Source organism: Mustela nigripes, chromosome 1 (assembly GCF_022355385.1).
Source record: "Mustela nigripes isolate SB6536 chromosome 1, MUSNIG.SB6536, whole genome shotgun sequence".
Classification (NCBI taxonomy): Eukaryota; Metazoa; Chordata; class Mammalia; order Carnivora; family Mustelidae; genus Mustela; species Mustela nigripes.
Genome location: NC_081557.1, coordinates 100428915 through 100442801, shown reverse-complemented (window position 1 = coordinate 100442801; position 13887 = coordinate 100428915). Strand labels below are relative to the sequence as shown.

The following is a 13887-nucleotide window of genomic DNA, read 5'->3' as shown; positions in this document are numbered from 1 at the left end:
GTAGATAAAACTGAGATCAGGCCAACCTCGAGGCTCACCCTCTTTCCCTGACCCCGTGCTGCCTCAACGTAAGCAGCGTTTTGCTTGAATATAGAGAAAACGTTCTCCATTCGGCATGAAGTACCACACCACTGAAAGGCACAGGTTTCGGAGGGTGTTAAGTGAGTCATTCCGGGCCACTCCTGTTGCACGTGGAAGCAGGGCGCCCTAAAATAGCCCCCGAGCACGGTGTGGTCCATCCATTACAATTAACCCCGGGGTGAAGATACTGTTTGGAAGTCCTGGTTGAAATGCAGACATGTGACCTGGGAGGACTGACAGCATCTCTCAATTACACCTAATTAAAGAGCTGGCTCCTGGAGAACTTGACCCGACAGGTCCAGGAGTCGGGAAAGGCGGGCGCTGCCCACGCACCCAGGAGGCTGGTACCCGACTCAGGAAAGCAGGTGGGGCATCGTACCTGGATTGCGGGAATCAGGCTGTGAGGCCGCAAGGGCCGAAACTGAGCTAAAGCAAACTTTGCCTTCTGGACAATTCTCTGGGAAGCAAGCGAGAAGCACACCTTGCCCCTCACTGCAAGGCTCTCTGCAGGACACACTGACAGGTGTCCGGGTCCCCGGGCCTCCCGCGGATCCGCCGGGCGCGACCCAACCGGGCCAACCCGGGCCGCGGCCCGGTTCTGGGCCCCAGCAGCAGTCCCTCCCCCGGCCCCGCGCCCGCGCCCCCCGGCTGGGGACTGGGCATGCTCAGTCGCCGCCCGCGTCGCGCTCCCAGGGAAGCCTTCGCACGCCCTCCGCGGGCTGCTCTCGGTCGCCTCCCCGCCGCCGGCCGCCCGGGTGCCTCCCGGCTCGCTCCGCTCCCCGCGACCCAGATTCCTGGCCCGCCCCCGCCCCGCCCGCGCCCGCAGCCAGTGCGACAGTCGCGGCCACCCTGTGCAGCCGCGGTGCGGGGGACGGAGGGACCGTGTCCAGCGCCGCCGCCGAACGCGCAGCCCGAGCGCCTGCGGAGGGCGGGCATGGAGACCCGGCCGCCGCGCGCCGGGACCTGCTGAGCTTCCCGCCGCCGCCGGGGTCCGGGTGAGTCGCCGCGCCTGGGAGCGACCCCGGAGGGGCAGAGGCGCGAGGGGCGAATGCCCTTGGAGAGCGGGGAGGTGGTGACGAGGACGCGGCACCGTGCGAGCTGCGTTGCGTCTGGGGCGCAGCGGAGAGGTCAGGGTTGTGGCCAGAGAGGGGCTGGAATGAGAGTGCGCCCTGCCTCGGTGCAGGGGCTTCGGGGGCAACCAGGACCGTCATCCTTTCCTCCTGCGCCCACGCCCCCGCAACTAACACCTACGGGGCCGCGCGGGAGGCCGTTTGCGTCTCGGCCCGGACGCAGGTCACCTAGCGACCGAACCGAACGGGGGCTCTGGAGGAGGCATCCTCGGCAGAGGCCAACATGGGAGGTGGGGACACCACGGGCGGCCTGGCTCTGGCGAGTGGCCCTCCCGGGTCCTGGACCCCCGCCACCTCCCGCGCCGTGGCCTTGGGCCCCAGGGACGCTGCAGGGCTGCGGGGCAAGGGGTCCTCCGCGCTGCGGTCCCCGAGGGGCCGTCTGAGGAGCTCCTGCAACTGCTGGGAAACTCCTCACTCCGAAACCATCTCTTTCCCGGGCAGGTAGACTTGAACAGGCGTGTGGGGAGCGACGGGCGGCCGAGTGTGGTGGTGGGGTGTGTTGTTGTGAGTGCCTTTTTCCCCGGGTGTGGGTGCGTGCTCCTGCTCTGCCTCTCTGCCTCTCAGTGGGAGTCTGGTAACACGCCTTATGAATATTTCAGAAACGACCTCACTGGCTTGCTTGCTTCAGATCAAGTTTAATGAGTGTGTTTGTCAGCCCTGCTGCTCTGCACAGCCAGGTAGCAGCCCCGCGCCTTCAGCTTTCCAAATTTCCTCCCTTTCTCGCACCAACTAGGAAAATGCCGCTACTAACCCTCAGTGAGTTTTGGCATGGTCCCATACGTTGAGTGTGTCCTTTGGAGAGACCAGTTTTGGGCAGGCTTCCAGGCATTGTTCTGCATCTCTGCAGTGTGTGCCTGTTGTGCCGGTAGCTTGACAACCGTCCTTAACTGGAGCTGCCAATATGGTGGAAAGCAGGTACCCTGCTTGTGTTGGGCTAAACGTCTTAATTCATTATCCTCTTGTGACACCCAGTAGTTAGGGCGGACTTCGTCCTTCTCTGCTTAGAAGTTGAAACTGAGATTAGTCCAGCTGAAATTCTGAGGAAGGTACATTCCAGTATTCCTCTCCTTAGGGAGGTATTTCTCTCTCCTTAATGATTTCATGGGAATAAGTAATGAGAAATTACTGTCAAGAACACGGAAAGAAGAATGCATTAATGTGAGAAACTTTCAGGATCGGAACAAGCTGTCCCTTTCACTCCCACTGCACCATCACCTTCGGTACACCAGCCCGCAGCGCGCACAGCAGTTGCACTCTCCCGCGCGTAGTCATTTACAGAAACCTGCTTTTCCTTTCCTTACTGAGACAGGTGTCTTTTAAGGATCTGTGAGGAATTCTGTTGACCACGGTTTCAAGCCTCCACGATTTATAGGAAACTCTAAGAGGCAGCTCTTTTCTGCTTTCCAGCCCATTCACACTGAAGCTGAAGCACTTGGGTTTACAGACGTTTCCCCTTTAGGGATGGCTTCACCAACAAAGACCGGCTGCGGTTACATCACAGGCCCCACCTCCGCCTGCCAGGCTGCCTCCCCCTAGCCTGTGAGTGAGGATAGCACGTCTCATGGTGCCTGATTAATGAAGAAAAGAAATCCCCAAATGAAAGACTTACTTATTTTCAATATTGTGTTTTGTGTTTTGCTGGTTTAATTGAAAATATGAAATTTTCAAAAATTATTATTAACACTTGTAGATAGGACTTGACTCAGGCATAGTAATAACGATGAATATCAGCTTTGTAAGAGATTTTGAGCAATGCTACAGTGTTCTTTCTGCTAAAATTATTAACAGATATTAGAAAGGAGTTCTATAAATTAGCAAAATAAATGGAAATTATGTACAGTAAACAGCATTTCCTAAAGCATGCTACTGAGATGTTCAGAAAGAAATGGAGCAGCAGTAAAAGACATAAAACCTGCCCAAGTGAGAAGTTTGTAGAACTGGGACACAAACCTCCAAGGGCTCTAAAGAAACATCTTTAGAATTTTTAAGGAGTCACTTGTAGAACTGTCAGACTTAGCAAGTAAAAATACAGGCTGTCCAGTTAAATTTGAATTTCATATAAACAATGAATAATTGTTTTTAGTATAAGTATGCCCCATGTACTACTTGTGACATATTTATACTTAAAAAAATATTTGTTTATTTGAAAATCAGTTTTGATGGAGCAGCTTGTATTTTTTTTTTTACTTTTTTTTTAAATTTTTTATTTTTGATAAACATATATTATTATCCCCAGGGGTACAAACCATAAGTGACTCTTAATCTCACAAAACAAACTGAGGGTTGCCGGGAGCAGCTTGTATTTTATCTAGCAACTCTAGTCATTGGAACTTTCTCACTCCTCGTTTTTGGGTCACTTACGGGTTGAAAATAAAGTGGAGCAGGAGTCAGATGTTGTTCTGCAGACAATCTGGGACAAGCTCATTTCTGGTTCAAGCTATTGAAAATAACTCATGCTTAAAAGTTAGTAGTTTCAGTTCAACACGTAATTGTTGAGTACCTCTGCTTGCTAGGCTTAGTGAGAGGTGCCAAAGCTGCGAAGATGAGTAGGGATGGCGTGGGTGTATGAGGGGGAATCCACATCTTGAGACCTGAAACCTGCTATGCCAAGTGTGTGGGGGGAGCCTGGTATCGACACTGAATTCTGCTGGGCAGCTCCAGTCGGGGAGTGAGACGACCAGCACTTTTGACAGATCTGGCCTTGAATAAGAGTGAGATCCTATCCTTATTCTGGGAGGAAAACCACCCCAGGTTTATACCTAGTGAATGGGAGCGGGACGTTGAAGGGTTTTACTTGATGGCCTCAGAGGACAGAGAGGCCTGCTGGGCAAGGAAGTGAGGAGGAGATGCAAAAAGAGACTTTACATAGCTACTGATGGGAGCGAGCCGAGATGGGACAAGTGCAGGGCTTGCTAAATGGTACCTGGGTGAACGCATCTCCCTGCATTTAAAAAAGCATTGGCCTGCCCTCTGACTAATACCTCAAGTCCTGTTTCACTATTCCACTTCCATCCTGCTTTCCTCAGATAAAGTCATCAAGTAACACTGGAGAATAGCATTTTACAGTATTTTGTACAAAAGTAGATATTTAAATGTAATATTGGACCTGCTGATCAATATTCAGTTGCTTCTTGCACAAACTTCTGACATAGGATTAGCAGATGTTTCGGTTTTAGCAAATCTACTGCCTCAAGCAGGAAAAGATACTAACTTGCCATCATTTTCTGATGTTGTCCAGCTATCTTTAAGGAAACAGATTCTGATGGTGTTAAGAATGGAGATTTTACATCGGGCTCCTTGCTCAGCAGGGAGCCTGCTTCTCCCTCTGCCTCTGCCTGCCATTCTGTCTGCCTGTGCTCGCTCTCTCCCCCTCTCTCTCTCTGATAAATAAATAAAATCTTAAAAAAAAAAAAAAGGAATGGAGATTTTACAGAAATAGCACTATGTGAAAATGACCATATGCTTGTAGTACCAGAGAGTACCTACTCAGAATATTCCAAATGCAATTAATTCCAAAAAATAGCACACCACTTATATTTGCGTCTTTGAAAACCCAGTGGGTGCCTTCACTATTAATCAGCACAGGACGTTTCCAGAGAAGCTGAAGATCAAACCAGTACAGTCCATGCAGAGAACTCGAAGATTCCAATCTGTCAGTCTCAAGCAAAGGACACAGAGTACCATTCTAGATAGCACTTCTGTCAACAAATCTAGTTACCTGAGGGACCATCTTCAGAAAAGGCTCATATGTTTGAGTATCCAGATGGTTAAATTTCCATTTCATATTTTATAATAAGTCTTAAAAATCATAAAAAATTACTCTGTGCTAAAATGCATCATGAAGTAGTTAATTCGGGTCTTTCTGATCAAAGGATTATCCTTTAAAAATAGAGCAAAAAATAAAAAGTTCTATTTCAGGTATTTGTACTGTTCCTCTTTGTAGTGTCTGCCAAACATGTCTTGCCTTATAATTCTGATAGTAGATGAGGAAAAAAGAGTGATCGAGGACATACTGAACTTACTAAAATTCCTAGGTAATTAGACCATGGGTTTTATTTTGAGCAAGATTCCCCATGGATATGGCTTATTAAAGGAAGGCTTACTGCAGTGGTCTCCAAAGACGGCTTACATGCACTACCACCCAAGAGAGATTTAACGGAAATCGTGTGCTCTGCTGGCATTCTAAGTCCTCAGTAAATACTGTGAATTGAAAGAATCTGAAGACAGTGTGTTCTTACACAGAAGCAAGCGCAATCACGCTGACCACAAGCAAGTCTTATTTTACATCAGTTTCTATGGTGTAAAAATGAAAGATAGGCACATTTAAAAAGAAAACGATGCCAGCTCCAACCCTCTATGTCTATAAAATAAATGTTAGCTGTTACAACTGTTTTAAGGGACAAATAACTTCATTTTCAGGATAATTAGACAATTTGTATATTGTCTGTGTACCCTCTGGTGTTTTAGACACCACTGAAATAATTCACAATTTGCTCTGTTTCATTTTTTGCTTTTTTGGTACAAAGCGAGATGATTGTGGTAAATGCTTAAGAAGAGCTCATTAAACCCCTTTAAAAAATCAGTCTCAAACAAGCTAATAACTACAGAATTCAAAGGTCTTTACATAGTTTTTAAATGTAGTTTCCATTTTAATTATTGGTATTAGGACTTGGTTAATTAGAATGCTTAGTAGAAGAGCTTATTTCAGCTGCTGTAGCTCTCCCTCTATTTCTCTTGTACAACTAGATGGCAAAAAGCTGCCATGTGTTTAGAAGGTCTCATTCATGGTGAAACTAATAATTTATTTATCCCACAGCTGCTTTTTGGCTTAGCAAATATCAATGACATCATAAACTCGGCTTCCCACCCCCCCTTTTTTTTTACATCACCAGTAGGCATTATAAATATTTTAAGTGTAAATCGATCCCTGCAATGTATTTACTATATTTTTCTTCCTTTTTAGAAGAAGAATAAGAATGTTCCAGGCTTCAGAATTTAGAAGCCAAATTTTCTGAAGATTCTACATTCCAGTAGAACACTTTAATTTTAATTAGATTTTCTTTAGTTTCTTTGGTTTCTTAAGTTAGCAAAAAAATTAAAACAATTGTTTTTATTCAAGAATAAATGAATATATGATTATATACGAATATATTATTTATATTATGATTATCATATATATGATTATATATGAATATATGATTCAAAATCATATATTCTCTTAAAATGGTAATAAGCATTTATCAAAGTTATAATTAAAATGCACATTATGGACATCATTATTTTTAAGGCCTATATTAAAATGCCTTATGTAGAATTTTGACTTTCATATTGACTCATGTACAATGCGTATGTAGCCGAACAGTAAACCCAGCATACGAAAATCAAGACTTACAAAAAGGATTGGGTGTCATAATTTTGCTTCACTGAAGAGTTCTGTGTTGTGTCAGGAATGTCTCCTACTGCTCCTTTGAATTGTAGATAACCTAGAGTATTTAAAATAGAGCCAGACCATCAGATTTTTACATCCTCACAATCATTCTGGAGCACATCTGTAAACGAGGCTCTTGAGTAATGTTTGTGGGTGAGACACAGAAATGAGGTCTAGGATGTGGTCTAATAGCTGGGTTGATCAGCTGTACCCACAGAATGTTCACAGGTGTGGAAGCCAACATAGAAGGTGGCTTGTGTTGGCCTGCCTTGACCCTGACATTTCAAAGTTTTATCAACAACTCAGGCATACTTAGACTATAAGTATGTTAGGTTTGCTAATGATACAAAGCTCAAAGCACTAATGAATTTGAATGACAATCACTACTAAACTTAATATCCCTGAGCCCAGAGCAAGGGCTGAAACTAAGACTATGTTTCAAAAGAATAGATGTTGGTTTCATTTAGGTTCTAAAATCAGCTGCTCAAGGACATGGAATGGAACTCCTAGTTTAACAGTTTGGGTTGTAAAAAAGTTTTAGGTCACTTGAGTATTAAGCAACAAGACAAAAGAAATTAATGGTATCTTTGGTGAGATTCCTAGACGAATAGAGTCCATATCAGAAACAAACACCACAATACACTATACTCAAAACGATGCACTGCGGACCACCTGTCAGGGATATAACAAGGGGGACTGCCTTTGTTGGGTTGGACGCTGGCTCACATGACCTTAAAAGCACCTCCTAAATCTGATTATGCAGTTTAAATTGAGCTTTCACACACCTATATGTCGTGAGTCTGCCAATGTCTCATTTAGCCTAATTCGGTAATATTTATGTAATGTGTAACCATTACATATCCTTTTGTGGACTTAGGAGTATCTATCCTTATCCTTTTTTCTTAATGATTATTCCCTAGATAATTAATCAGTCATCACTTTAAAGAAGTGCATGTATTCTGTGACCACACTGGGTTAAATTTAAAAGGCCATTTCCAAGTATTCTTTCATTATCTAAGATCATAAGTAAAATTCCTAATGCAAAATGATATGTATTTTGAATAGCCATAAAATAGGCATGGGTCCAGGTTTTAATATAAAATTGCACAGTGCACCTAATCAACTTAGACAAAGATGGAAGGCAAACATGCTCACTCCGTGTACTTGGTGTGTACTCCTCTGCATTGTGTTTTGGCTTTTGAAAGTATTTCTTTAGAGTCTAGTGGACACTTGTTTCTTTTGAACACTGTCATCTGAACCCCTTTCCCATGTTGCAGGCTCTCCCATGTTCTGAGGCAGAGCCCACTCCCCACCATAGGAGCTACAATGCTAGCTACATAATGTTTGCATCCAGGGCCCATGACCCAGACTCTGCCCCAGTGGCAGGTGCTCCAGACAACAACATCCCTTGCCCCGTGCTGGGAGATCAGCAGGGCCTGCTCTGGAGTCTGGACCTGGTGGCAGCAGAAGAGGTGTCTTTACTGGACCAGCTCCATGCCATCATTTTAAGGGTTATTTTTGGCTACATAACCTCTAAACCTAGTTCTCTGGCCCTCGCAGAGAGTCTGTGGATTACCTTCAGAACAAATTCCTTTTTGGCTAAAATAGGCAGAGCTAGTTTCTGGTCCTTGTGATAAGAAACCCTTACTGTTAGAGGGTACACGTCTGTGCTCATGCTGGCATATTAGTCACTAGGGCCTACTGAAAAGCACAAAAGGAAATGTTTATTCATTTTCTGGGTATTTCTGGAATAAGGCACCTTGAAGAGGCACACGAAGCTGGTGTTTTCAAATTAGTGCTATGGGGACAAGTAGGAGGAGGTTGTCAAACAAGATGGAGACAGATATCATTTTGTGGGTTTACTGATTCTGAAGATTGATTTAGCATGGGGATAAAGAGTCGGAATAAGAAAGAATGCTCTTTGGGAAAATACTATATTTCATCAATTCCAAGACACCTTTTTTTTTTCATTGTAACGTTCATGAAATTAGGAAACATTGCTAGAGTGTGTCATATTTTAATTGCCACTTTTTTCTCCTAAACCCATCTACCATATTTCACCAAATATAAGACATCACTGATATAAACCATTAAATATTTTAACCACTAAGAAACAAACTCCATAAATATTTTAATTTTTTTTTTTTTTTGAGAGAGAGAGAGAGAATGTGGAAGGAGAAGGGGCAGAGCGAGAGGGAGAGAATCTCAAGCAGGCACCATGCTTAGGGCAGAGCCCAATGTGGGGCTCCATCTCATGACCCCGAGATCATGACCTGAGCTGAAATCAAGAGTCAGATGCTTAAGCAACTGAGCCACCCAGTATCAGTAAATATTTTAATGGCGACACCTAACACCATATGGAGGCTCTAGAAGATTTAAAGTTCCTAAGAGAACCAAGTCAGTCATGGAAGTAGTGTGGGTTAGATACCAAATTCCTGTTCATTTTTGCTGTAGTCTCCCAAAGCTGTTAAAGAGCAATAAATTTACCTCTAACTTCTGTTCTGAACAAAGTCAGGTGCTAAACATCATTGCTTGGCTATAAAACATGCCTCTATGGTTACAGTGATTCTCAATTTTGTTAAAGTCTTCTTTTTTTGTAAGTTTTTTTTAATTTAAAGGATTTTATTTTATTTTATTTATTTGACAGAGAGAGAGAGAGATCACAAGTAGGCAGAGAGGCAGGCAGAGAGATCGGGGAAAGCAGGCTCCCCACCAAGCAGAGAGCCTGATGTGGGGCTCAATCCCAGGACCCCTGAGATCCTGACCTGAGCCGAAGGCAGAGGCTTCACCCACTGAGCCACCCAGGCGCCCTATCTTTGGAGTTTTTAAAAAAGAAAACCAAATTAGGTTCACTTCCATGTCCACGGATTTCTTTTGAAGAAATTAATATGATGCTGGTAGTATATTACAGCTTTGGAGTAGTACTGATCTTTATTTTCCATTCTATAGGTTTCTCATGAATGTGTTTTCCAGATGAGAATTATTACAAATATACTGCTATTCTTGCCATTTCCAAAGCAGTCTTCAGAAAATTCATATCTATCCTCTTATTATTTTCATTCCCAAAAGGAGGATTCATAGTTACTATATCAAATGACTTGGGCATTCTATTAGATAATGGGCACAGCCACACTGAACCATGTCATCATGTGTTGACCCAAACTCTATGACCATCCTGTTGATGATTTCCAGTGGCTCTTCATCTATGTCCCCTCTAGCCCTCAACCTGCAGCTTATGGCCTAGTCGGATACTGTTCTAGAAGTAAGGTGAGCTTTTTGAATCCACCCACTTGTTGCAGGCAGTGCTCTGGTTCCTTAAGCCTTAGTTTATCTTTCACTTTTTCTCTCTTTTCTGTCTTTCTGTAAGGGTTCACAGAGTTTAGGACACTGGACCTCCAGAGGCTGGAAGCACCATCCTCTGTGTGTCATCTTTAAAGTGTTTGTTGTTATCAGAGTAATACCTGTCACTTAAAACGGTACATAATTATCTGTCAAGTAAAGTATCAGTTCATTTTTTTCATGAAGATATCCTTTGTTAAGCCCCTGCTCACTAACATCCTGATAATTTAACCTTTCTCAAATATGGGATCTTCTGATTCCTGGGTCCAAGGTCTTCTCATTCTCTACCTTCATTTTGGTGGAATGCTTCTTTGGGAAACTCCTAAAAAAAAGACATGCTTGGAAGGTACATGAAAGGCTTGTCTGTCCAAAATGGTCTTCATGCTCACCTCATACTTAATATTTTGGCTGGGTATAAAACTCTAAATGGGAAAGAATTCTTTTTTTAGGATTTTATTTATTTATTTGACAGTCAGAGATCACAAGTAGGCAGAGAGGCAGGCAGAGAGACAGGAAGAAGCAGGCTCCCCGCTGAGCAGAGAGCCCAACACAGGGCTTGATCCCAGGACCCTGGGATCATGACCTGAGTTGAAGGCAGAGGCCCTAACCCACTGAGCCATCCAGGCGCACCTAAGTGGGAAAGAATTTTTTCTCATAATTTTTATTCTTCTGTGTTCCTACTGAAAAACTGGATGCTCTGATTCTTAGTCCTTTGTATATGAACTGTTTTTATTCCCCCACCAGAAACATTTATGTTGTGAAATTTCATCAGGATGTGCTTTGGTGAGGGTTTTTGTTGTTTAAGGAGCTGGGTATCCTGTGGGCCCTTTTGATCTTGGAGGCTTGAGTTCCTCAGTTCTTGGAATTTCTTGTTTTATTTCTTCAATAATTTTTTCACATACTTTTTCACTTTTCTTTTTCTCGGGAATATCTGTTGTTTGAATGCTGAATCTTTTCCTCCCATTTTTCATCTTTTTCTCAATTTCTTCTCAGCAGGTTTCCTCAAATCTGGGTCATTTTTTCCACTTCCATTTCTATCATTAAAAAAATTTTCTAAGAATATTTTCTTATACTGTGGATTTTTATTGTTTCTTACAAATCTCTTTCATGAGCATAATATTTTTTATAATATCTGTGAAAACTAATTATGATGTATTATTTTCTTCTCTTTGCATTGCTTCTGATTCTTCCACATTCCCCCTTTCCTCAACTTTGAGTGTCTGTAATTCAGTCAAGTTAGAAACTTTTCTCAATTCTCTGATAATCCCTGGCTGTCTATTCATATTTAAGACTGAGGCACTAAAACACTGACTGGAAGCTTTGTGTGCATCAGTGGAGCTCATGACCAGTAAGGGGCTGGTGCTTCACTGGGGGAAATCCACATTCATGTCAGGTAATTTCCTAAGGGATAAATCCCCCACTGGCCTGAGGAGCACATTATGGCTGCCTCTGTTCTGGGAGCTGAGTAGAAGCAGCAGCCTGGACAAATCTCACATTTACCATGTAGACTTCCACTTAAGCTTCTTATATGCAGTATAAACAAAAGTTTGCAAAAGTTCAGAGCCTCTCTAGATTAACTTCTGCAAGAGTAATCTCACCTCTTCTGAAAGGACAGAGAGCGGTTATATTTGCTTCCAAAGAATGGGGAAAGAGATCTAACTATTCCTTATGGGAAATGTCAACCAAACCTCCTGTGTTGACTTTATCCTACACTACCCTTTTGGAGGAATGGGGCATTGCTAAGTCCTGAATATAACCAAGATTCTGTATTCTAAATTGTATTGCCTTTGGGTCACTTCCCTCACTGCAGGCTTCATCAGTTAGGCTAAGTAAATTACCACATGTCTATCCTTTTCAAACTCTAGAAATCTGCTGATATCTCATATCAGAGTAATACCTGCTGCCCTCAGCCTTATGGATTTATGCCTTTTTTTATTTCTTTACTCTGTCAGTGGGATTTCATGCATTTTATTTGCCATGTTTAAATGGAAGTGACATGACACAAGTTTTAAAGGCACATTCAAAAGGAATTAAAAGTGTAAAATACTATTAAATACACCAGCAATAACTATAGTGAGAGAATCACTACATAGTAAGGATCTCATATTGCTTATGTAGACCCACACAATTGCCATGCTTGTTTTGCTTACTTATCTCCTAACCCACAGTAACAATTAATACTCTCTTAACCTACTCATACAATCTTCTTAGCAAAATAGTCTACATAATACATACTATTGTAAATAATATGTACTCCCCCCTAAAAAGAGAGAGAGAGAATTTCACATAATCACTGATCAGAATCTTGTCACACATCCTTGAAGAGTCCCTAATACTGACAGACTAGTTAGTAAGCCTTGCCTAAGAGGATAGTCTGGTTTAGTCTGACATGGCTGAAATATATTTTCATTTGAAGCAGCTCAGAACTTCTGTACTGACTTCAGAAAGGCCCTAGACTCCATGTGTGAGATCTACTAGATTTCCCACTCCTGGAGGGCAAAGTCTGTATCCTGTTTGTTTTGTGTCTCTACTGCCTTGAAAGAACTGAGCATAATAAGTGAGCATGTTTACTGACTAGAAATAAGAGCTGAGGTCTTTTCCTACCAGCTGGTTGTCTGGCCTTGGACAAGTCATTTGTTGGATCTGATTGAGACCCCAAAAGAGAAGGTCACTTAGAAGAGGTGAAGGGGAAGAAAAGGGTCAAGAGTGGAACATTTGGGAACACTTAGGTTTAAAAGGAAGGAAGAAGAAGAATGTGAAAGAGATGGAACCAGGAGAACAGGGATCACAGAGACCAAAAACAGGCCCTTCAAGAAGCAGCACCACATGAAATCATATCAGCTACAGTAAGGACAGGAAAATGGAGCTTGGACTAGAAAATGCTCTATCTTCAACCAAGCATTTCCATACTCATTCATTCTTTGTGTAGATAAGGCATGTTCATCACTCCTGAGATGTTTATGATGAGAGCATAAGATGATAGCATAAGAAAGTTGTGCTGAACCTGATGTATGTGTGAGAACATTTATGTGTGATTTGTGCATGCTGTGCGTATACTGGAGAAACTATGTTCGGGAAGGGAACCAGAACCCAGAGACTATGCAGTAAGGGGTTGGGAGGATCTCCAGTGAGTTAAGGACATGTGTTGCTCATATGTAATCAACCTATAACATATCATGGAAGTACTCAGCCTGGTGTAACCTGAATAGAAATGTTTGAGTTGCGGAATAAGAATCCCCTAGTATGATTTTCTGCAGGCCCTTAGTCCTCTTTATCATTAACCAATGGATTCTTCAGCAGAAACACCATAGCCTGGAATTTGGAAATAAGTGGTAGGCTTCAATGTCTTACTCTATTTCACTGATAATAAGATTTGTTCCCCCACCACTGAAATTAGGTTGTATCACAGTTTAATTAGCAGCATTTTATTCTCCCTTAAGGACACATGACACATGATGCATTTTACCCTTGATGGCCTTAAGGAAATACCACTGGAGAGAATAAAATAATATTCACTCAGCAAACACTTATCAAGTCATGTGTATCAAGTCATAGCTCTAAAGTGAGTTTAAAACTTTTTTAAAATTTGTTTCACAGTATGAATTTTTGCAGAAGCCTAACCTAAAAGATCTACTTGTCCTCAGTGAATGCTATTATCTCATCTGTGTGATGCAGGTCAGCAACTGCCATATAGAGGCAGGGTACCGTTTGCCACCAGGCCCCTGGAAATGCTCCAATTCACTTCCCTGTCCAACGTTTATAGCAGATGCCTTCACTATATTTTCATTATATGCAAGAGAAAATTTTACAAAAAGCATCAATTTGGATTGGCAAAATCATATCCATTTAATTTTTATGTAGACATAAATGTATCATTCTTTTATTATGGTTTTATTTAGGAATTTAACT

At 42.7% G+C, this 13887-nt stretch overlaps 1 protein-coding gene and 1 pseudogene across 2 annotated transcripts in view; one reads left to right on the top strand and one right to left on the bottom strand.

The window, feature by feature from the left end:
- Window positions 1-833: 833 nt before the first annotated feature.
- The window catches only part of ELMOD1 (ELMO domain containing 1), a 62209-nt gene continuing 49155 nt past the window's right edge, over window positions 834-13887 (top strand). For both annotated transcript variants that reach the window (XM_059418229.1, XM_059418221.1), the window contains exon 1: window positions 834-1076. The gene's annotated coding sequence lies outside the window, so the exon portion shown is untranslated. The remainder of the gene's footprint in view (window positions 1077-13887) is intronic.
- On the bottom strand, window positions 9475-10372 carry LOC132021616 (rRNA N6-adenosine-methyltransferase METTL5-like; annotated as a pseudogene).